Genomic DNA, 24,921 nt, shown 5'->3' on the forward strand with positions numbered 1-24,921 from the left:
TATAAATGAAATAGATCACCAGTCTAGGTACAATGCATGAGACAGGGCACTCAGGGCTGGTGCACTGGGATGACCCTGAGGGATGGGGTGGGAGGGAAGTGGGAGTGCGGTTCAGGATGGGGGACATATGCACACCCATGGCTGATTTGTGTCGATGTATGGTGAAAGCTACTACAGTATTGTAAAGTAATTAGCCTCCAATTAAAATAAATAAACTAAAAAAAAAAAGCCTCCATACTGTTTTCCACAGCAGCTTACACTCTTACTAACTTACACTCCCACTAACAGTATTTTAAGGTTCCCTTTTCTCACATCTTCACCAACATTTGTAGACTTTTTGATGATAGCTATTCTGAGAGGTGTGTGGTGATATCTCATTGTGGTTTTAATTTGCATTTCCCTGATTATTAGCAATATTGAGTATTTTTTCATGTGCCTGTTGGCCTCTGCATTTCATCTCTGGAAAAATGTCTATTCAATTAAAAAATCTGCCTATTTTCTAATCTGATTGTTTGTTTTTTGATGTTAAGTTGTATGAGCTGTTTATATATTTTGTATGTTAATCCCTTGTCGGTATAATTTGTAAATATTTTCTATCATTCAGTAGGTTATCTTTTCATTTTGTCAATGGTTTTCTTTGCTGTGCCAAAGCTTTTAAGTTTGATTAGGTCTCATTTGTTTATTTTTGCTATTCTTTCCTTCACTTTAGAAGACGAATCCAAAAATATTACCATGCTTTTTATCAAAGAATGTTCTGTCTATGTTTTCCTCTAGGAGTTTTATGGTTTCAGGTCATACATTTAGGTCTTTAATCCATTTTCATTATTTTTGTATATGGTGTCAGAGAATGTTTTAATTTCATTCTTTTACAGCTGTCCAGTTTTCCCAGCATCACTTATTAAAGAGACTGTCTTTTCTCAGTGGAATATTCTTGCCTCCTTTGTCATAGATTAATTGGCCATAAGTGCATGGATTTATTTCTGGGCTCTCTATTCCATTCCACTGCTCCATGTGTCTGTTTTATGCCCGTCCCATACTGATTACCTTAGTTCTGTAGTATAGCTTGAAGTCAGGAAGCGTGGTTCCTTCAGTTCTATTCTTCTTTTTCAAGATTGTTTTGGCTATGCAGGGTCTTTTGTGTTTTTCCATACAGATTTTAAAATTATTTGTTCTGTTTCAGTGAAAAATACCATTGGTATTTTGATAGGAATTGCACTGAATCCATAGATTGCCTTGGGTAATATAGTCATTTTCACAATATTGAGTCTTCCAATCCAAGAACATAGTATGTCTTTTCATCTGTTTTGTGTCATCTTTGATTGCTTGAATCAGTGTCTTATAGTTTTTGGAATGTAGGTCTTTTGACTCCTTAGGTAGATTTATTCCTAGGTAATTTTATTCTTTTTCATGCAATGATAAATGGTATTATTTCCTTAATTTATCTTTCTGATAGTTCATAGTTTATAAAAATGCAACAGATTTCTGTATATTATTTTTGTATCCTGCAATTTTACCAAATTCATTGATGGGTGCTAGTAGTTTTCTGGTGGCAACTTTAGGATTTTCTGTGTACAGTATCATGTCATAAACAGTGACAGATTTAGTTCTTCCTTTTCAATTTGGGTTCCTTTTATTTCTTCTTATTGCTATGGCTAGGCTGTCCAAAACTGTGTTGAATAAAAGTGGGGAGAGTAGCATCTTTCTCTTGTTTCTGATCTTAGAGGAAATGCTTTCAGCTTTTTGCCATTAAATATGATGTTAGCTGTGCTAAGGGCCTTTATTATGTTGAGATGTGTTCCCTGTCTGCCTGCTTTCTGAAGAGATTTTTGTTTTAATCATAAATGGGTGTTGAATTTTGTAAAAACCTTTCCCGAATCTATTGAGGTAATCATATGCTTTTTATTCTTCAATTTTTTAATGTAATGTATCACATTGATCAGATTTGTGGATATTGAAAAATCCTTGCCTCTCTGGAATAAATCTCACTTGCTCATGGTGTATGATTCTTTTAATGTATTATTTGGTTCCATTTGCTAGTATTTTATTGGGAGTTTTTGCCTCTATGTTCATCAGTGATATTGGCCTGTAATTTTCTTTTTTTGTGTGAGATCTTTGTTTAGTTTTGGTATCACAGTGATGCTGGCCTCAGAATGAATTTGAAAGTGTTCCTTCTTGTGAGGTTTTTTGGGATAGTTTGAGAAGAGTAGGTGTTCGGTAAAATTCACTTGTGAAGACATCTGGTCCTGGATTTCTGTTTGTTGGATGTTTTAAAATTACTGATTCAATTTCATTACTGGTAATTGATCTGTTCATATTTTCTATTTCTTCCTAGTTCAATCCTGGGAGATTATACCTTTATAAGAATTTGTCCATTACTTCTAGGTTGGCTAGGACCTATATTCCTAACTAAAGCCCTGTTTTACCTCATTCTAGAATTGCACCCTACTCCAGTACTCTTGCCTGGAAAATCCCATGGATGCAGGATCCTGGTAGGCTGCAGTCCATGGGGTCGCTGAGTCGGACACGACTGAGCAACTTCACTTTCACTCTTCACTTTCTTGCATTGGAGAAGGAAATGGCAACCCACTCCAGTGTTCTTACCTTGAGAATCCCAGGGACGGGGGAGCCTGGTGGGTTGCTGTCTATGGGGTCGCACAAAGTTGGACACGATTGAAGCGACTTAGCAGCAGCAGCAGCAGCTGTATTAGCAGTATGTCATAAATCTGAATAAAGAGTATAGCTGTTTTGATCAATCTCTTTGGGAAAACAATGGATCCAAGCATTTTCCCCCTCAATTTCATTAAACTGAATCACCATGAGAGGTTGATATTTCCATTATAACTGGATTTTGGGAGAAGAAATGATAGAAATTATATTTTTGATGCCACATTTTCTCAATAATCTTCCAAAATAATATTTTAAAATGTCCATGATTTTGTGACTTGACTTTCTTGGTTAAATAGTGGTGTTGATTTATTTATATATACATTCACTTCATTTCCCATCTATGTGGATTGCTTTGTAGATTAGCTTGTGTAGGGGGGATACTGTGGTGCAACATCTAGATTTTCCACTTCAAGACTGAGGCACTCCTTTTCTCATTTCCCTGAGTATTGGCTGCAGTCAGCTTTCACACAAGTCCTTATCTGGGGATTGCTTTCAGTCTAAGGGAGCTTCTTTGCCCAAGTCTATAATTACTGTTTGAAAGTAGCCTGCATCCAATGACTAAGTGTTATGAAAAATGTTCTAGGTTCCCTTGCTTTCATTTGTAACAACTCTGATGATTTATTATTGCACCTTAGGTCCCCATGGTATTTGGCAAGAACTCTGATGTTTCTTCCTTTCTTTTTAAATATATATATATATGAATGAATGAATGAATGTGAAGTCGCTCAGTCGTGTCCGACTCTTTGCAACCCCATGGACTGTAGCCTACCAGGCTCCTCTGTCCATGGGATTTTCCAGGCAATAGTATTGGAGTGGATTGGCATTTCCTTCTCCAAGGGATCTTACCGACCCAGGGATCGAACCCAGGTCTCTCACATTGTAGACAGATGCTTTACCATCTGAGCCACCAGGGAAGTCCATATATATATATATATATATATATAAATGAAGTATAGTTGACTTATAGTGTTTCAGGTGCACAGCAAGGTGATTCAGTTATACAAATACATATATATTTTTTCAAATTATTTTCCATCATCAGTTATTACAAGATAGTGACTACAGTTCTCTATGCTATACAGTAAACCTTTGTTGCTTGTTGCATATCTACATTTAAATTAGAAATCTAGCATTCTGTTCATACTAAGTCAAACAAATTGAATCAAAAAGTCATAATTTTTGTAGACAAAAATTCATATTTTCTAAAATAAATATTATACATGTGTATACAAAAGCTTTTCTACTATATTGGATAAAGACTTGAGAAAGAATATAAAAAAAAGAGATGGAGAAATTGGAGAACATAAATTAAATGAAATGGGAGCACTGAATATGAAAGAGAAAAAGTGAAAAAAAACTAGATAAAAGTAAAAGATCATCATATAGTTCAGTTGTTTTTAAACATGACTTCTCATTAGAAACATATCTGGAGCTCTAGAGAAAAAAGCAATACCTGAGCATTTGTATTTTTCAAAAAATTTCAAGATAATTCTGATATGCATCTGGATTTTAAAAAGTGATTACAGGTTTTTCTATTTGATCCTAGTTTGGTAATATATAGTTCTATTATTTTTTCTGTTGACCAATCATGATACAATGGTATTAAGTGAATAATAGTTACATAATCACAATAGTAAAAGATGTTTATCAGTTTTAAGAATCCATTAGTGAAGTGAAGTCACTCAGTTGTGTCCGACTCTTTGCTGCTCCAAGGACTGTAACCTACCAGGTTCCTCCATTCATGGGATTTTCCAGGCAAGAGTGCTGGAGTGGAGTGCCATTTCCTTCTCCAGGGGATCTTCCCGACCCAGGAATCAAAGCCGGGTCTCCCGCATTGCAGACAGACGCTTTACCGTCTGAGCCACCAGAGAAGCCCTTCATAATTCATAGCCAGACAAAAAATAAAAGATAATTACAATTGCAACCCTTAATGGGAGCATGATTAACTTAGCAATATAAAATAATTACATACAATTTGGGGGGGATCAAGCTCCAAAATCACTGCAGATGGTGACTGCAGCCATGAAATTAAAAGACGCTTACTCCTTGGAAGGAAAGTTATGACCAACCTAGACAGCATATTAAAAAGCAGAGACATTACTTTGCCAACAAAAGTCTGTCTAGTCAAGGCTATGGTTTTTCCAGTAGTCATGTATGGATGTGAGAGTTGGACTATAAAGAAAGCTGAGTGCCGAAGAATTGATGCTTTTGAACTGTGGTGTTGGAGAAGACTCTTGAGAGTCCCTTGGACTGCAAGGAGATCCAACCAATCCATCCTCAAGGAGATCAGTCCTGAATATTCATTGGAAGGACTGATGTTGAAGCTGTAACTTGAATACTTTGGCCACCAGATGCGAAGAACTGACTCATTGGAGAAGACCCTGATGCTGGGAAAAATTGAAGGTGGGAGGAGAAGGGGATGACAGAGGATGAAATGGTTGTATGGCATCACCGACTCATTGGACATGAGTTTGGGTAAACTCCAGGAGTTGGTGATGGACAGGGAAGCCTGGTGTGCTGCAGTCCATGGGGTTGCAAAGAGTCAGACACAACTGAGTGACTGAACTGAACTGAACTGAACTGAAGCAGAGTGATGTGGTAAGTGGAAGAGTATACATGCACATGTTTTCATCAGTCTATGTCTTTTGATTGGTGCATTTAATCCATTTATATTGAAGGTAATTATCAACATGTATAATCCTATTAACGTTTTCTGAATTGTCTAATTGGGTTTATTTTCTTTAGGTCTTTTCCTTCTCTTGTGTTTCCTGCCTTTGTTGAAAAGTTCCTTTGGCATTTGTTGTAAAGCTGGTTTGGTGGTGCTGAATTCTCTTAACTTTTGCTTGTCTGGAAAGCTTTTAATTTCTCCATTAAATCTGAAAGAGAGTCTTGATGGGTAGAATATTCTTGGTTGTAGGTTCTTCTCTTACATTGCTTTAAATATACCATGCCATTCCATTCTGACTTGTAGAGTTTCTGTTGAGAAATCAGCTGATAGCCTGATGGGAGTTCCTTTGTATGTTATTTATTGTTTTTCCCTTGTTGCTTTTAATATTTTATCTTTGTCCTTAATTTTTGTCAGTTTGATTACTATGCGTCTTGATGTGTTTCTCTTTGGGTTCATTCTTCCTGGGACTCTCTGTACTTCCTGGACTTGGTTGACTATTTCCTTTTCCATGTTTGGGAAGTTTTCAGCTATCATCTTTTCAAATATTTTCTCAGGTCTTTTCTCTCTCTCCCCTCCTTCTGGGACCCCTATAATACAAATGTTGGTGCATTTAATGTTGCCCCAGAGGTCTCTTAGGCTGTCTTCATTTCTTTCCATTCTATATTCTGTTCTGTGGCAGTGATTTATACCACTCTGTCCTCCAGGTCATTTATCCGTTCTTTTGCTTCAGTTATTCTGCTATGGATTCCTTCTAGTGTATTGTTCATCTGTTTGTTCTTTAGTTCTTCTAGGTCTTTGGTAAACATTTCTTGCATCTGTTCTATCTTTGCCTCCATTCTTTTCCTGAAATCTTGGATCATCTTCACAATCATTATTTTGAATTCTTTTTCTGGAAGTTTGCCTATCTTCACTTCATTTAGTGTTTTTCTAGAATTTTATCTTGTCCCTTGATCTGGGACATAACTTTCTGCTTTTTCATCATGATTAACTTTCTGTAATATGGTTTTTGTTTTGGCCAGTGTGAGACTGTGCTTCTTTTTGCTTCTTCTGTCTGCCCTCTGATGGATAAAGCTAAGGTGCTTGTGTAAGCTTCTTAATGGGAGGGACTGTATTTTTTTGGGCTCCAAAATCACTGCAAATGGTGATAGCAGCCATGAAATTAAAAGGCGCTTACTCCCTGGAAGGAAAGTTATGACCAACCTAGATAGCATATTCAAAAGCAGAGACATTACTTTGCCAACAAAGTCCGTCTAGCCAAGGCTATGGTTTTTCCAGGGGTCATGTATGGATGTGAGAGTTGGACTGTGAAGAAAGCTGAGCACCGAAGAATTGATGCTTTTGAACTGTGGTGTTGGAGAAGACTCTTGAGAGTCCCTTGGACTGCAAGGAGATCCAACTGGTCCATTCTGAAGGAGATCAGCCCTGGGATTTCTTTGGAGGGAATGATGCTAAAGCTGAAACTCCAGTACTTTGGTCACCTCATGCAAAGAGTTGACTTACTGGAAAAGACTCTGATGCTGGGAGGGATTGGGGGCAGGAGGAGAAGGGGACAACAGAGGATGAGATGGCTGGATGGACGTGAGTTTGAGTGAACTCTAGGAGTTGGTGATGGACAGGGAGGCCTAGCGTGCTGCGATTCATGGGGTCGCAAAGAGCTGAACACGACTGAGTGACTGAACTGACTGACTGTAGTGTACTGTTAGTTGCTCAGTCATGTCCCAACTCTTTGGGATCCCATGGATCATAGCCCACCAGGCTCCTCTGTCCTTGGGATTGTCCAGGCAAGAATATTGGAGTGGATTGCCATTCCCTTCTCCAGAGGATCTTTCCAACCCAGGGATCAAACCTGGGTCTCTTGCATTTCAGGCAGATTCTTTACTGTCCAAGCTTCTTGATGTGAGGGACTGGTGATGGGAAAAACTCTGTATTGCTCTGGTGTGCAGGGCCTTGCTCAGTAAAGTTTAAATCCAATTATCTGCTCATGGGTGGGGGGGTGTTGCACTCCCTCCCTGCAAGTTGCTTGGCCTGAGGCCACCCAGCCCTGGGGTCTGTGGGCGCTATAGTAGGGTTAATGGTGAACTTCCAGATGTTCAAGCTGGTTTTAGAAAAGGCAGAAGAATCAGAGATCAAATTGCCAACATCTGATGGATCATTGAAAAAGCAAGAGAGTTCCAGAAAAACATCTATTTCTGCTTTATTGACTATGCCAAAGCCTTTGACTGTGTGGATCACAATAAACTGTGGAAAATTCTGAAAGAGATGGGAATACCAGACCACCTGACACGACTCTTGAGAAACCTGTATGCAGGTCAGGAAGCAACAGTTAGAACTGGACATGGAACAACAGACTGGTTCCAAATAGTAAAAGGAGTACGTCAAGGCTGTATATTGTCACCCTGCTTATTTAACTTCTATGCAGAGTACATCATGAGAAATGCTGGGCTGGATGAAACACAAGCTGGAATCAAGATTGCAGGGGAAATATCAATAACCTCAGATATGCAGATGACACCACCCTTATGGCAGAAAGTGAAGAAGAACTAAAGAGCCTCTTGATGAAAGTGAAAGAGGAGAGAAAAAGCTGGCTTAAAGCTCAACATTCAGAAAACTAAGATCATGGCATCTGGTCCCATCACTTCATGGCAAATAGATGGGGAAACAGTGGAAATAGTGTCAGACTTTATTTTTTTGGGCTCCAAAATCACTGCAGATGGTGACTGCAGCCATGAAATTAAAAGACGCTTACTCCTTGGAAGGAAAGTTATGACCAACCTAGACAGCATATTTAAAAGCAGAGACATTACTTTGCCGACAAAGGTCCATCTAGTCAAAGCTATGGTTTTTCCAGTAGTCATGGATGCATGTGAGAGTTGGACTATAAAGAAAGAAAGCTGAGCGCTGAAGAACTGATGCTTTTGAACTGTGGTGTTGGAGAAGACTCTCGAGAGTCCCTTGGATTGCAAGGAGATCCAACCAGTCCATTCTAAGGGAGATCAGTCCTGGATGTTCATTGGAAGGACTGATGTTGAAGCTGAAACTCCAATACTTTGGCCACCTGATGTGAAGAGCTGACTCATTTGAAAAGACCCTGATACTGGGAAAGATTGAGGGCAGGAGGAGAAGGGGATGACAGAGGATGAGATGGTTGGATGGCATCACCGATTTAATGGACATGAGTTTGGGTGGACTCCGGGAGTTGGTGATGGACAGGGAGACCTGGCGTGCTGTGGTTCATGGGGTCACAAAGAGTCAGACAAGACAGAGTGACTGAACTGAATTGAACTGAATGGTGAACTCCAAGACAGTTACATTAAGGGGAACCTTCTGGTGCCCTGTCCCTGGGGTGAGCCCCTGCCGACCCACGCCTCCACAGGAGGCCCTCCAACACTAGCAGGTAGTTTTGGTTCAGCCACCTGTGGGGTCACTGCTTCTCTCTTCTGGGTCTTGGTGTGCACGACATGTTGGTTGTGCCCTCCAAGACTGGAATCTGTTTCCCCCAGTCCTCTGGAAGGCCTATAATCAGATTCCCTGGGGATTCGCAGTCCCCTTGTCGAATCCCCAGGCTAGGGAGCCTAATATGGTGTTCAGAATCTTCACAATAGTCTGAGAACTTCTGGTACTATTGTTCTCCAGTCTGTGGGTCACCCACCGAGAAGGTATGGGATTTGATTTTTTTTTCATGATTGTGCCCCTCCTACCATCTCACTGTGGCTTCTTCTTTGTTTTTGGATGTGGGGTATCTTTTTTTGGTGGGTTCTAGTGTCCTCCTGGGGCTTCTCTGGTGGCTCAGAGGTTAAAGCATCTGCCTGCAATGCAGGAGACCCCGGTTCGAACCCTGGGTCGGGAAGACCCCCTGGAGAAGGAAATGGCAACCCACTCCAGTAGGTCTGATGAGGTCTTTACAACCTCCAGACATTCTTTGGATTATATAACCTCATTGTTAACACTAGCAAGCGGGTACTCTTTCTGCCCCCTTCTGATGCCTATGTCAGAAGCTTTCTCTATCTCCTTTATACTTTAATAAAACTTTATTACACACACACACACACACACACACACACATACACACAAAGAAAATCCCATGAAGGGAGGAGCCTCGTAGGCTACCATCCACGGGATTGCAAAGAATCGGAATCGACTGAGCGACTTCACTTCACTTCAGTGTCCTCCTATCGACAATTATTCGGTAGCTAGTTGCAATTTTGGTGCTCTCACAGGAGGAGATGAGTACACATCCTTCTACTCTGCCATCTTGAACCAGAAAGTCTGACGTTTCTGTATCAGAGTTCAATCTCTCCTTTAACTAATCCTTCAGTCCTCTCCCCATTACAGATGTACCTGAGATGAATGAAATGTTGATGCAGTCTCCACCAGTCTTTTTCTTAGGGAACATGACCTAAAATAGGTAGGGAAGAGTTTCAATTCCAAAATGATTTCTTCTTGTTAGTCATTCAATATTCTTCTGGTGTATCTTCCTCCTTCTAACAATAGTGTATCCTGGGAAATCAAGCATTTTGATAATTAGCATAGTACAATATAAATCAGAAGGCGAGTCCATTAAAAATAAAATTTAACAGAAGTCTGGATTCTTGCCAGTTCTTTCTCTGCATTAAGATGCTTAAAGATCTTTCCACATAATGGCACATGACCAGAAAATTGAAGCCATTGCTTCAGTTTCAGGTGCCCACTATACAAAAGGCATTTTGAAAAATTAAAAAAATAAGACATGATTCCTGCCCTCAGGAAAAAAAACAAAAACAAACAAAAAACTATAAAATAGAGGAAGAGAATGGTAACATTAGTGTTTCTAAGAAAGTGTTATGACTTCTGATTAGTGAGGGATTAATCAGTTTTATCTGGGGTAATCAGAGCAGCCATCTGAAAAATGTGATATTAAGAGGGCAGAAGGGCTCCGTGTGATCAAGGATAAGATCTTAGTCAACTCAGTGTTTTAAATCAGTTAGCTGCCTTTTTAGGCACTCTTGACTCTCTGACATTTTGTTAATTCTGGATGGCCCAATATGAGTCAGTGCATGGTTAATTGTTTTTTCCAGTGAACTCAGGTCAGCTGACCTTTATGTGACTTCAAACTCCCATTTCATTCTTTTCATAATCCAGCCATAAGATCAAGTGACCTTCTCAATAACTTAATTTTTCAGGCTTTGCCAAAAGTGTTTTCACTGGTTTCTTGTAACTCTGTATGGGATAAATCATGAGACAATTTAACAAGGGCTTGTGTATCCACTTAAGTTGATGAATCATTTGCTTCTAGTCCTGGATTCTTCTACCTCTTCCTGCCTCATTAACTCTAATTGCTTCTATTTTGTTAACAAGTGGTTTTGTCTGCATTTTTGTTGGAAGCAAAAGATCCTGTGAAGGTGGAATCTGTCATGACTAAAAATTATGTCAATTGAAGTGAAATATAATTTCTTTTCCTTTAAATTGAGACTTGAAATTATCATTTCAACATAAGGATTCAATAATCTGAGTTGGAACCAGTTCTGAGTCAATGTTGTACTGAGGGATGTCCCATTCCTGAACAGAGCAGGGGATTTAACGGCAATCTGTCAGCTAAATTATAATCTTTGAAAATCTCCCCAAAATGCTTTTTTCTAGGTTCCTTACATACTTCTCAGGATATATTTGTACCCAAAGCAGCCTAATGAGCCTGAAAAAACTGTGGATTTGCCATTTCCATTGATTTGTGGCCATTAAATAGAAACCCCTGAATCTACTAGTGGATGTGAGTCAGCTGCTAGGATTTGCTCATGAAGAGCCTCTCCATCTGCTCATCCGTCTTGGGCTAGGGGGCAGCTCTGAAGATGGTCCTGAGAAGTCCAGTGTTACAGAGCTATCTTCTAGGGCCTCAACTTGAATCTTGTGGTTGTGGTTGCCTGAGGGTCTACTACTACTACTAAGTTGCTTCTGTTGTGTGCGATTCTGTGCGACACCACAGACGGCAGCCCACCAGGATCCACCGTCCCTGAGATTCTCCAGTCAAGAACACTGGAGTGTTGCCAGTGTTGCCATTTCCTTCTCCAATGCACGAAAGTGAAAGTGAAGTCGCTTAGTCGTGTCCGACTCTTCTCGACCCCATGGACTGCAGCGTACCAGGCTCCTCTGTCCATGGGATTTTCCACGAAAGAGTACTGGAGTGGGGTGCCATTGCCTTCTCCGGCCTGAGTGTCTAGGCTTGTACTATAAATTCACCTAGAGGGAAACTGACTCAAAATCACATTACATGTTGGCTCTGTGATAATTATGGAGATGATACAATATGTAAAAATACATACAGAAACTGAATAAGCTGGACCCCAATTGAAGTTCTGATTATGATGGGAAGTTCTCTTCAAATTTTACAAGTCTTTTGGGATTAAGTGAATTATGGTAAATTAAACCTTTATCAGTGTTTGGGACATAGTAGGTGCCAAGTACATGTTTTTCTCCTTTGTCTTCCCTTCCTTTCCCTGTGAATGTAAAAACAATGATCATGTAAACTGACAAACATACCAGTCAATTAATTACCAAGCAAATCATTTTTAGGTACCTTACTGTGTGTCTGGTGTTACAGGATTTGTGTAGGACACCAGAGATGTTATATAATGGCCAAATCCTTAAAAATATGTTATTATAAATTATTTTTCAATGTTTTAAAATGTATATCACATAAAAATGACTATTTTAAAATTAACAAAAATTTTAACCAAAATAAGTGTATAATTCTGTGGCATTTAATATATTCATAATGTTGTGCAATAATCACCCCTATCTGCTGAACTGTCTTATTTTCTCAAGCTGAAACTTTGTATCCATTAACCAATTATACCCCATTTCTTCCTTCCCTAGCCTCTGGTAATTACCATTCATTTTACTTTCTGTTTTTATAAGTTTGACTCTTCTGATATCTCAAATAAGTACAGTTATGCGGTAGTTGTCTTTTTGTGACTGGCTTATTTCACTTAGCTTAATATTCTTAAGGTTCATCCGTGTTGTAGCATGTATCAGAATTTCCTTCATTTTTAGGGTTGAATAACATATCATCGTATTTATATAGCCCATTTTGTTTATTCATTCATCTGTTGATGGACATTTGGCTATAGTGAACAATGCTGCTATGAACAGAGAGGTACAAATGTATGTTTGAATGCCTACTTTCAGTTCTTTTGGGTATATATCTGGAATGGAATTGCTGGATCAAATGGTAACTCTATTTTTCATTTTTTGAGGAAATGCCAAACTGTTTTATGCAGTGGCTGTACCATTTGACATTCCTACCAGCAATGCACAAGAGTTTCAATTTCTCCATATTCTCATCATACTGTTATTTTCCACTTTTAAGAAATAATAGCCATCCTAATGAGTGAACGATTATCTTTTTGTGGTGTTGCTTTGCATTTTTTCTAATGACTAGAGGTGTTGACATTTTCTCATGTGCTTATTGACTATTTGTATATCATGTTTGGAGAAATTCCTTTTCAAGCCCCTTTCCATTTTTGAATTGGGTTGTTTATATTTTCATGCTGAGTTGTAAAAGTTCTTTAACTATTCTGAATATCAATCTCTTACCAGATACCTGACTTGCAAATATTTTCTCCCATTCTGTGAGTTGTCTTTTCACTCTTTTGATAGTGTTCTTTGATGCCCAAAAGTTTTTAATTATTATGCAGTCCAATTTATCTGTATTTTGTTTTCTGTGTTTTTGGTGTTATTTAAAGAAATCATTGTAATTCCCATATAAAGATTTTCCATTATTAAGAAACATACTTTTTTTTTGTAAAGAAAAGTCTTAATGGAACTAGACCAGTGGATAATCATTTCTAATTGAAGAGAGTAGAAACTAAGTATATAGTTGTTCAGAAAAGGAGAGAACAATCCAAGTTCCTGAAAGAATCTTAATTTTCCATTGATTCGCTTCCAGCAAGAAGAGACAAATTGGAAAAACAGAAGACGCAGTGTTTGCCCAATCAAAAGGGAGCTCTAGGATGAAGACAAACACCTGGAGTAAGTGATTGTTGGATAATCATTTCAAAGAAATAATTTGGATTTGTATAGTACTCTGTTTATATTTATTGATTACATATGCTTTTATCTCCCTAATCCAACCTTCAGGAACAGGAAAAAGCTTGTTTTGAGGTAGAAGGCCGATGGTGCATGGGAGTAAATGGTTAAGCAATTTTTGTAAGCAAGTAAATCTAATTTTGCAATCCAATCTGGGAGCTCCTTCACTTGTCACTGAAAATTTCCATTTGTATGGTTTTGTTTCATTGATGAAAAGAAAATATTTGCATCCATGTGTCTTAAATTTTCCAGGGCACTTGCAATTTTAAATTATTTTGTACTAAGACAGGAGACCTTGGTTTTTGATTTAGAAAGGAAGGATTTCCAACATATTCTAGTTAATATTTTTTAATGTCATGCCAATCATTCTATCAAATACCTTTCACATCACAGAATGAATTTGCAATAAAATACTGAGTAGTTCCTTAAGATTGTATGGGTTTGTTAAAAATTCCAAACTGAATTTTATTGCATCCCAGTAGTTCAAGGCTAACTCTCAATTTCTGTTTGTTATATAATTTTTTGTTGGACTAGTATTCAAACACACAATTCCTTTATCCTATTCCTTTATTTTTTGGGGGCTGAATTTTCTTCTTAGGACTAATTGATGCCCATCTTTGGGAGGGGCCAGATCATGCAGGGTCCTCTGTGTCTAGACCAGATGTAGGCATTTTATCTGGTATGGACTGGGCACAGGATTATATAGGTTTGTAGGAAGGCTCGCTCCGGCAGCACTATGGAAAAGGGACTCAAAGCAGGTAGGATGGGGCCGATGGTTTAATTCTTCTCTTTTCCTTTCATATCCCAACCTCACTGAGGAAAGGATCCTTATATTGGGTATCATAATCCCACGCTGAAAGAGGGAGAAAGGGGCTTTCCGAACAGAAATACAACCAACATCCAAACACAAACATGTTCCTATGGGTTTCTACTGTCAAAATCCTGAGATGTCTTTTATAATGTTTACCAGGCAGCCAGCCTGTCAACCAGGCTCACTAGCATTGAGGCTTCACTTTCCTTTTTTTGTAAGCTGGCAGGTTTCTTCACTTGCAGTTTGCTTATCTTCTCTATAGAGCAACTGCTCAGATGCTGAACATTGGCAATTGGGACATGCAATTTATATTCTGAAATGAAGGCTCTATATTTGTAATTTCCCCTTGAAAAATTTCAAATATATACAACAAGAGAGATGATGTTATGATCTCTCCCATACATTCCCAGCATCTGTGTTCAGTAATTAGGAATATTTTGCCATATTTGCTCTATTACTAAACACATTTTTTGCCAAATAATCTTAAAGGTAATTCCAGACCTCATGTCATTTCACTCCTACATACTTCTGTGGGCATCTTGTAAAAATGTAAACATTTTCTTATGTAACTACAATTCCATCATCATGTTGAATGATATTAAGAAGAATTCTTTGGTATTCTCTAATATACAGCCTAAATTCAAATGTCCCTGATTGTCTAAAAATATCTTTCTATAGTTGGTTTGCTGAACTAAGATCCAAATAAGATCAAATATATTTTATAAACATTCCGTTGTACTCCAGATATTAGGCTTCCCCCCTCTGCCTAAGAACTTCCTTAATCCCAGCCTTTTCAGTTTGCATTTGGGTAAACTACAATTTTGGAAGCCATTCAAATTCATTTCATTAAAATAGTTACTATGTGTTATAGGCTGAATAATGACCCCTGGTAATAAGTTCAGTTCAGTCGCTCGGTCGTGTCTAACTCTTTGTGACCCCATGAACTGCAGCATGCCAGGCCTCCCCATCCATCACCAACTGCTGGAGTTTACCCAAACTCATGTCCATTGAGTCGGTGATGCCATCCAACCGTCTTATCCTCTGTCGTCCCCTTCTCCTCCGGCCTTCAATCTTTCCTGGTATCAAGGTCTTTTCCAATGAGTCAGCTCTTCGCATCAGGTGGCCAAAGTATTGGAGTTTCAGCTTCAACATCAGTCCTTTCAATGAAAACCCAGGACTGATCTCCTTTAGGATGGACAGGTTGGAGCTCCTTGCAGTCCAAGAGACTCTCAAGAGTCTTCTCCAACACCATAGTTTAAAAGCATCACTTCTTTGGCGCTTAGCTTTCTTTATAGTCCAACTCTCATATCCATACATCACTACTGGAAAAACCATAGCCTTGACTAGATGGACCTTTGTTGGTAAAGTAATGTCTCAGCTTTTTAATATGCTGTCTGGTAATAAAACGGGTCCTAATCTCAGGAAGCTGTGAATGTTACCTTCTACTGCAAAAGAATCTTTGCAGATGTGATTAAATTAAGGCTCTCTCCATGAGAGCATCCTGGATTAACAGGTGGGCAATAAATATAATCACAAGTGTCCTTTTAAGAAGGAGGCAGAGGGAGATTTGACACAGATTGGAAGACCATGTGATGGAAGCAGAAGGAAAGAGAATGGTAGAGAGAAGATACTATACTACTGACCTTGAAAATGGAGGAAGAGGTCACAGGACAAGGTATTCAGGTGGCTATTAGAGATAAGAAAAGGAAAAGAATTCTTCCCTAGAAACTTTAGGGAAGGGGCATGACCCTCCTGGCACCTTGATTCTGTCCTAGTGAAACTGACTTCAAGTTTCTGGCCTCCAGAATTATAAGAGAATACATTTGTGTTGTTCTAAGGAACTAAGTGGACAGTAATTTGTTACAGAAGCCACAGGAATCTAATATTCTATAGTTCAAAGGTATTTACTAAGAAAGAATTCCATTCTCTGTAGAAGATGAAATAATTCAGAGATCAGAGCTTCTGGAGAGGCAACATTTAGTAGAGGGAAGGGTAATGACCTGGGAACTGAATTCTTGATTTCATCCTGCCAGGTTTTTGGCCAAGTCACTTTTCTGAAATTCTGTTCCCACATATATAATGATCGAGGGAATGAATGGCATAAATAATACTCGAGGGCCCTTGATTCTCCCTACCCTGTTTTACCAGATGAAATCAAGTAGGGGCAGAGGAAAACAACAGAGTTCTTATAAAAGGCCTTGAGGCTGTAGGAGATGTGGGGAAGGGAGGAAGGAAGGAAACATTGCTTGGCAACAAAAGTTACTTTACATCAATGTTTGCCAATGTTTGCGCAGACTTCGGATATGTTTATGTGCTGTGGATGGTATTGCCTTGGGTCTTACTGAGAGCAGGGCACTGGCCAGTCCGCGTTTTCTTCCGTGAATCACAGTATAGCCACAGCCACCTGATCTCCAAATCAGGGGTGTAAGGGGCTCCAAACCTAGAGGCTGAAGACAATATCTTTTGAGATTTCTCATTCCAGAGAAGTCTCTGAATGCAGAACTTGGGCACCTCTGAGCTTTTTTTTTGTTTTTTTTTTTTTTATGTAACAGTTTTCCTAATAAACCTGCAAGAGGTTTCTTCATAAATAAACATTTAGTAAGTATGTAATGGTCCCTCTGCCGGGTTAAAAGGTTTTTATGTAAAATCATTCAGTCTTCACTAATGTCTGTCTCTGTGAAGTAGTTATCAGCGCCTCTGTTGTGCTGGTAGAGAAACTGAGGCTCAGAGAGGATATGACTTTCCCCATGGTGAAAATAGCTGGTAAGTGGCCAAGTCCGAAATTGGTCGCAGGCCACTTGGGACCAATGGCCATGTATGGGAGATGCTTTTCTCTTTGAAAGGTAACTTGAGGTGATGCGGATGGGCACATAAGGCATCTAGCTGTGTGTCAGACTCCCAGTCTTCCTTTTCTCTAAACTGTTGCTTTTCCGTGTTGTCTTCTTAGATGAAAGAACAATGAGAAAACTTTGTGCCTGGGCTTAGAAATTCCATAAAAGAAGTACAGTCACTTCTCACCTACCACCTGGAATCACTTTATTAGTGCCTAAGAATTTGGAAAAATCTGAACTTGTGTTGCACTGGTAATCTCTAAGATATACTTTACTATTTACCTAAATACTTGACTCTTTTTTCTTGGATATTGTTCATAAGTCTTCCTTAGATTATATGTCCTTTCAGTCCAAGAATGATTTTATTGCTTTTTTTTCTATACCCTCCCATTTCTCCAGAGTGTTGCTGAGCATATGAAATAAGTTTTAAAGATTATTTACTTTCAGTGGATCATAGAAAGGTGCATGGAAGAATATATATTTTTCCCCCATCTTAAAGTGGAGATAATGATATTCACCCGAATAAAAAGAAATTTTATTTTGACCACATTGTTTTCCTAATACAAAGACTTTGGTTTCTTCTGAAACCAGTCTCTGAACATACCTTTTGGGATCCATGAGAATCTTTTCCTTTAAAAGGAGTCAATACATTTCCTGACGTTGAAACCAATTTAGCTTTTCCTATGTTCAGGATAACTTAGCTCACTCTATAATTGATCAGGGCTTCCCTGGTGGCTCAGATGGTGAAGAATCTGCCTGCAATGCGGGAGACCTGGGTTCTATCCCTGGATTGGGAAGATCCCCTGGAGGAGGGCATGGCACCCCACTCCAGTATTCTTGCCTGGAGAATCCCCATGAACAGAGGAGCCTGGTGGGCTAGAGTTCATGGGGTTGCAAAGAGCTGGACATGACTGAGTGACTAAGCACAGGATAATCGATTAAGGTGGATCTGTGTACACACGCATCCTACCTGTACAAAATATTATTTTCTGAACCAATTGAAAGTAAGTGGCAGACTTAATATCTATTTTACCACTAAATATTTCAATGTATATTTCCTAAAAAGAACTTTATCTTATGTAAATACTGTATAATTATTAAAATCAATGGATTTTTACATAGAATAGTTTATTTAATTATTGATACAAAACTATTTTATAAACAACAGACCTTATTCAGATTTTTCCAAATGTTTTACTAATGTCATTTATAGTAAAAGAAGCAAAAGAGTTTTTTCCTGGTCCAGGATCTGATTCAGAATAACAGGCTGCATTTAATTGTTGTGTCTTTTTTGTCTCCTTTAATCTGGAATTGCTTGTTAGTTTTGCTTTGTCTTTTATGACCTTGACCCTTTATTTTTAAAGGCACAGACCATTTGTTTTGTAAAATTGCCCTCAATTTGGATTTGTTAAATTTCATCTCTATGATTCAATTAAAGTTATGTATTTTTGGTTGGAATACCATCGAAGTATTTTTCTGTCCTGCTAAGATTGTGGGTTTGTCTGTTTCCTTTTGAGTTTTGTAATTTTTTTTTTTTTTTTTTGCTTTATATTCCAATGCTGTGCTATTAGGGGTATATGAATTTGTTATATATTTCTTCGTGGGTTAAAACTTTTATAAAGTGTCCCTCTTTACCTCTAGCAGTGCTTTTTGCTTTGAAGTCTATTTTATTTATTTTTTAAATATAAATTTATTTATTTTAATTGGAGGTTAATTACTTTACAATATTGTATTGGTTTTGCCATACATCAACATGAATCTGCCACGGTATACACGTGTTCCGCATCCTGAACCCCTCTCCCACCTCCCTCCCCATACCATCCCTCTGGGTCGTCCCAGTGCACCAGCCCCAAGCAACCAGTATCATACAATTGAACCTGGACTGGCGATTCGCTTCATATATAATATTATACATGTTTCAATGCCATTCTCCCAAATCTATTTTAAATATGTATCAGATCCTGTCAGTACCCTCATTTTTCCTTGACTCTCTCCGTTTTATGCACAGTGGTGCTTACTGCGATCATCTGTGGCTCTCCATCTGAGGGCTTTCTCTGGTTAACTAGGCTTGTGTGCAGGGCAGATAGGCCATTAGTTCTGGGAAGTTGATGCCCCAGTAGCAGTCCTTATCTTAGGATAGATGGGAACTGGAGGATAAATACCTTAGCTTCATTGAGTAGGGCAACTCTGAGGAGTATTCTACCTCTCTCAGAGATCTTTGATGGGGTTGAGTCCCAGTTTCCTATAAGGTAATCTGATCACTAATACATCCAGTATTGCTTCCTTTCTTTATCACTTGTCATCCTTTCCAGTTCTCCTTCTGGAGCTTCCTGGAATCACTTCCCAAATAAACTATGTGTTTTCAAATATTTGTCTTAGATCTGTTTCAGAGGGAACACAACCAAAGACAGTTTTAAGTGATTCAGTGTTTGCACAACGTATCTCTTTTGATTTCCAGTCTTTTTGTATCCTTTTATTGTATATATCTGGAGAAGGGCGTGGCAACCCACTCCAGTATTCTTGTCTGCAGAATCCCCATGGACAGAGGAGCCTGAGAGTCGGACACCTCTGAGTGACTAAGCACAGCACATTGTGTATATATTTCAAGGAAGCAGTACATAGTATTTTGTTTTCTTTATTTAATGATACAGTCATTTGTGTTTTAATTGAACTATTTAGTTTATTTCCATTTAATGTAATTACAGATGTATTTGGGTTGAAATTTTAACCTTTGCTTTCTATTTCCCCTTTTAAGCTGTTTGCCTCTTCTTCACTTGTTTTAGATTGATTTAATGTTTTTCATTATTCTATTTTGGTCTGTGTTAGCTTGATATTTGCACACCCCCTGATAGCTCAGTTGGTAAAGAATCCATCTGCAATGCAGGAGGCCCCAGTTCGATTCCTGGGTCTGGAAGATCCGCTGGAGAAGGGATAGGCTACCCACTCCAGTATTCTTGGGCTTCCCTTGTGGCTCAGCTGGTAAAGAATCTGCCTGCAGTGCGGGAGACCTGGGTTTAGTCCCTGGGTTGGGAAGAGCCTCTGGAGAAGGGAAAGGCTACCCTCTCCAGTATTCTGGCCTGGAGAATTCCATGGACTATATAGTCCATGGGGTTGCAAAGAGTCGGAGGTGACTTTCACTTTCTTTCACTTTACTACTATTGATTAGAAATCACCATATCTATCCTCAGCTTATGAATATCAACTGTGCTAGTTGAAGCTGTGACTCATTGTTCACAGCTGACATTCATAGTTGTGTGGTTTTATTGCTATCAGTAGCTTATGTCAATTCTTTCCTAGATTTTATTACTCTTTTCTTTTTACTTGGGCAGAGCTGACCAATAATCTTACAGAGAGCTTAAAAGCAGGAGGGAGTAATAGTGAGAATGGTGAGGTTAGAGATCAGGGGAGGTATCATCATGGAACCAAAGAAACTATTTTTGATTTTTGGGGTTTTAATGACATCACCTTTTCCTTTGCTCCAGTTACGTTTCCTTTAGAATTTTTCAGCCTCTGATTCTTTGCCTCTAATCTTCCCATAACCGTCCTTCCAACTCTATCCTTCCTGCTGTCTCCTCCTGTTCCTTTCTCTAACTCTGTATTAGTTTATTAAATCAACTGTTACAAAGTACCATAAGCTTGGTGACTTAAAAACAAATTTATTGTCTCACTAGTTTGGAAGCCAGAAGTCTGAAATCAAGGTGTTGGTAGGGCCATGCTTCTTCAGAAGGGTCTAGGGAAGAATCCTTCCTTGTCTCATTCTAGCTTCTTGTGGTTGCCAGCAATCCTTGGCATTTCTTGGCTTGCAGAAATATCACTCCAATCTTTGCCTCCATGTTTGTATGTTTTGCTCTGTGGTTTCACATGGCAGTCTCCCCTTTGTGAATCTCCCTCTTCTTTTCCAGATACCAGTTATTGGTTTAGGGCCCACCCTAATCCAGTATGACCTCATCTTAACTTGCTTACTTTTGTAAAGACCATATTACCAAATAAAAGTCACATTCTGAGGTTCCAGAGAGATGTAAATTTTGGAGGAACACCATTCAACCCAGAAAAAACTTACCCTATTGTGCAGTAAAAGTAGCACTGGCCTAAAAATTGGAATAGTCCTAGGTACTCTGCCTGTGCTACTAATTTTAGGGGTGGAGACGTTAGAATTCACAGGCAGAGGTTCAAATCTCAGCTGTCATTTAAACTCACTGAGCCTCAGTGTTTTCATCTGTAAACCAAGGATAATTATACCTATGTTTTAGGTTGGACTAAATAAGATCATACTTTTTAAGTGCTAGGCATAGCGCTTAGCACATTGTTGGTGTTTAACAAATGCTGGTTTTCTACCCACATTCCTTAGTTTCTCCATGGTAAAATTGTGAGGTTATTTTCAAGATTTTTCCAGCTTCAAAGTTATGATAGCTTCTTTAAACTGTTTCTTCTTCATTCCCTGCCTGGCCGATTTCTCTCTCACCTTTTCTTTTTGACAAGTTAGCCTCTTCATTCCAGTGTTTTGTGCTTTCCCCCCTTCATTCTCTTCCTAATTCTCTTTTCCCCATTTTTATTCCTTGTGGATATTCATCTGCTTTGGCCAGTAACAGTCCCAGTTTATGCCTGTTGTACCAATGTAATTATTGAAATTCATTCATAGTACTCTGACTTGGATCATGAGTTATATGGTCACCAGCTTAGAATGTTTTCATAGTACTTGGACCTTCCTGTACCATTGCATGATCTACAATACATCATGTGTATTTTACTTTGTTTTGTGGGTCTGTTTCTTTGGCAGAATTGAGGGAAGCAATTGGGAATGTTTTCTCCATGTTTCCCCAAAGTCTAGCAGGTGACTGGCTCATGGGAGCTGGTGCTCAGCAACGTTTGTTGGACATGTGAATGTCCTGGAAACCTTGCTTCTTTCCGTGTAGAGCAGGTGCTCACTAAATACTCTTTAAGTTGAAGTAGATTGCTGCCCTTTATGAAAGTGAAAAATGAACCCAATAGGAACACTATTCTTCTTTCTGCCTTCCTTTATGTGTCATCATTAGCTTAGAGATCTCGTTTTACTTCCAGATTTGTGACTCAAAACAGCTAGCCTCACCCCTAGTGGTTTTGATTCTTTGAAAACTGAAGTTATCCTTTTCACGACTCCAGTGGGCGCTGTGGTGACCTGCTTTCCAGTTGCTGTGTGCTTTAGGCAAGTGTGGTGGAGGTGGTTTAGTCTATAAGTCGTGTCTAACTCTTGTGACAACGTCAACTGTAGCCGCCAGGCTCTTCTGTCATGGGATTTTCCAGGCAAGAATTCTGGAGTGGGTTGCCATTCCCTTCTCCAGGGGATTTTTCCCACCCAGGGATTGAACCTGGGTCATTGCAGGCAGATTCTTTACCACCTGAGCTACCAGGGAATTCCCTTAGCCAAGTGTACCTCCATAATTAAAATCTTCCCATCAGCCTGGGCTCCTGAGGCTTTCTCTACTCTGTTGTCTGTTTCAGAAGCACTTTATCTGCCATCTTATTTCTAGCTTTGAGGCCACACCCTCTGCTGATTGCTTCATTTTGTGGCCATGTCTGTATAAGTGAAATTAAGTGGATAATTAAATCAACAATGGGTTTAATTCAGCCTCAAAGCCTGACACTTCTGTTGCTCAGTTCAGCACCCCACCCCACTTTTTTAATTTGTGGGCTGGGATTTTCTATGCCATGGGAACATTTTCTGGGCCTTGGCATTTAGTTCAAATGGTGGAATACATTTTCTCTCTTCAGGAATTATGAAATCAAATCCACCTGGATTGAGTAAATGGTTTGCTCTTTTATCTAATGGCTGAAAATCAGCACTTACTCAGTTTTCAATAAACAATTATGGAGAATTTACTAACTATAGTTAATGATACCAATAATTTTTGATTTTGGGAGTTCTGTAGAGACTGTGGAGGTATGCTGCTCAAATCAACCTTCATGAGGACCTCCTGTTAGGAGTGTGGTTTGTTTATTGTCTACAGCTGCAGCCTCTTTGGGACCATCCCCTGCTCTCACACTGCCAGACCCCACTCCTCCTGGGCTCTTCTCAGCTAGTGATTGAGTGTGGCCATTTCTGCCCAACACAGGACCACCCTGCCATGGGTAATCTTTGCCTAAGGACTCCCAGTTGGCCTGACTTAGACTTTCTCAAAGCTGTTCTTTAGTCTGATCTTCCTATTATCCTGTCTTTTTTCCCTTGTCTCTTCTTTCCGAAGAGTCAGACCTGCATCATGGTCTGCATCTGAAGACTCTCCCCATCAAGAGTGCTGCCTCTTCTCTTAATTCTTCACAGGCATTTCTCCCAAGAAATATCCTGCATGACTCATTTCATCTTGACACCCTGCTTCTTGGAAGAATCAAGCCAACACAAAATCCCATCCAGTAATGTAGATGAAATGTGTGCACAAGTAATGCAGAATACTAATCATTCCATTCCTCTCCAACACTAATTGGTAGGATTAAAGTACGATAGGGACATACAACCTTAGATGTAAAAATATGTACATTTCCCATAGTGTGTCATTTCCTTGAAGGCAAGGATGATGACCAATATAATTCTTTGTTCAGTTTACAGGACACATGACATGGGTGATTAAAAAAAGCATTTAACAGGAGAATAATAATAGAAGAAGCAGCAATAATAATAGTAATTTGAAGGCTGTCTTTATGCCAGGCATTAGGTGCTTCATATAATTATTTTTAGTCCTCATAACAACCTCACAAAGAATATATTGTTGTCATACTCATTTTGTACATGAGAAAAAATGAAAATATAGTAGTTAGATAAATGGTTCAAGGTCAACTTGGAGCTAGTGAATGACTTTGCCAGGGTTTGGATTCAGGGTCCTCTGAAGCCCTTAGGTTTCTCATGATATCCTGCTTAGTCCTAGGGGTGATCTTTAAACTTAGGCCAGACCTAAATCAACCTGGTAAGTTTGAGTAGTATTCCTTCCTATGGTCTAGAGATAGGTTAGACTAGAGTCTTGGTCTATTGAGTTATTTATTCTAAACATTTAGTGTGGTATTTTAAAGGAATTAAAAAAAATTAAGATATCTTTCTCCTTTCTTATTATGTTTGTGATCTAGAGTCGTGGAGCAAGAGAGTAGCCAGACAGAAAGAAGCCAGACACAAAAGCTCATGTTATATGACTTCATCTGTATAAAAATGTCCAGAAGAGGCAAATCTACAGACATAATAGATCAGTGGTTGTCAGGAGCTGAGGGGAGACTAGGAAGTGACTGCTAAAGAGCTGCAGTTTCTTTTTTGGGTGATGAAATGTTCTGAAATTAGATGGCAGTGATAGTTGTACAACCCTTTGAATATATTAAAAACCATTGAATTATATGTATACTTTAAAAGGGAAAATTTTTATGATGTGAAATATCTCTAAAAAATTATACATATACACAGAAGACTCTCAGACTCTTCAAAAACTCATAACTGTTGAGTTAGATGAAGCTTCTTACATTATGAATGTTTTTTTTCTTAATTTCTCTTTCTGATAGTGAATAACATTTTGTTACTAGTGTATAGAAATGCAACAGATTTATGTTTAATGATTTTATATCTTATTTCACTGAACTCATTTATTCTAATAGTTTTTTGGTGGAATCCTTAGAGTTAGCTATATGTAGTATCATGTCAGCTGCAGATAATAACAATTTTACTTCTTCCCTTCCAATGTTGTTGGTGGTGGTCAGTTGCTCAGTCATGTCTGATTCTTTGAGACCCAATGGACTGTGGCATGCCAGGTTTCCCTGTTCATCACCAGCTCCCAGATCTTGCTCAAACTCATATCCATTGAGTTGGTGATGTCATCCAACCATCTTGTCCTCTGTGGTCCCCTTCTTCTCCTGCCTTCAGTCTTTCCCATCATCAGGTG

At 38.9% G+C, this 24,921-nt stretch overlaps 1 long non-coding RNA gene across 2 annotated transcripts in view; it reads left to right on the forward strand.

The window, feature by feature from the left end:
* The window catches only part of LOC123327569, a 56,603-nt gene extending 38,115 nt beyond the window's left edge, over nt 1-18,488 (forward strand). The window contains exons 1-3 of one of the 2 annotated variants that reach the window (XR_006550443.2): nt 11,400-11,722; nt 13,254-13,336; nt 17,152-18,488. This is a non-coding gene — a long non-coding RNA (uncharacterized LOC123327569). Of the gene's footprint in view, nt 1-11,399; nt 11,723-13,253; nt 13,337-17,151 lie in introns of those variants that run through there. The other variant, XR_006550444.2, reaches the window with a different exon arrangement.
* Nucleotides 18,489-24,921: the final 6,433 nt, after the last annotated feature.

Source organism: Bubalus bubalis, chromosome 1 (assembly GCF_019923935.1).
Source record: "Bubalus bubalis isolate 160015118507 breed Murrah chromosome 1, NDDB_SH_1, whole genome shotgun sequence".
Lineage (NCBI taxonomy): Eukaryota > Metazoa > Chordata > Mammalia > Artiodactyla > Bovidae > Bubalus > Bubalus bubalis.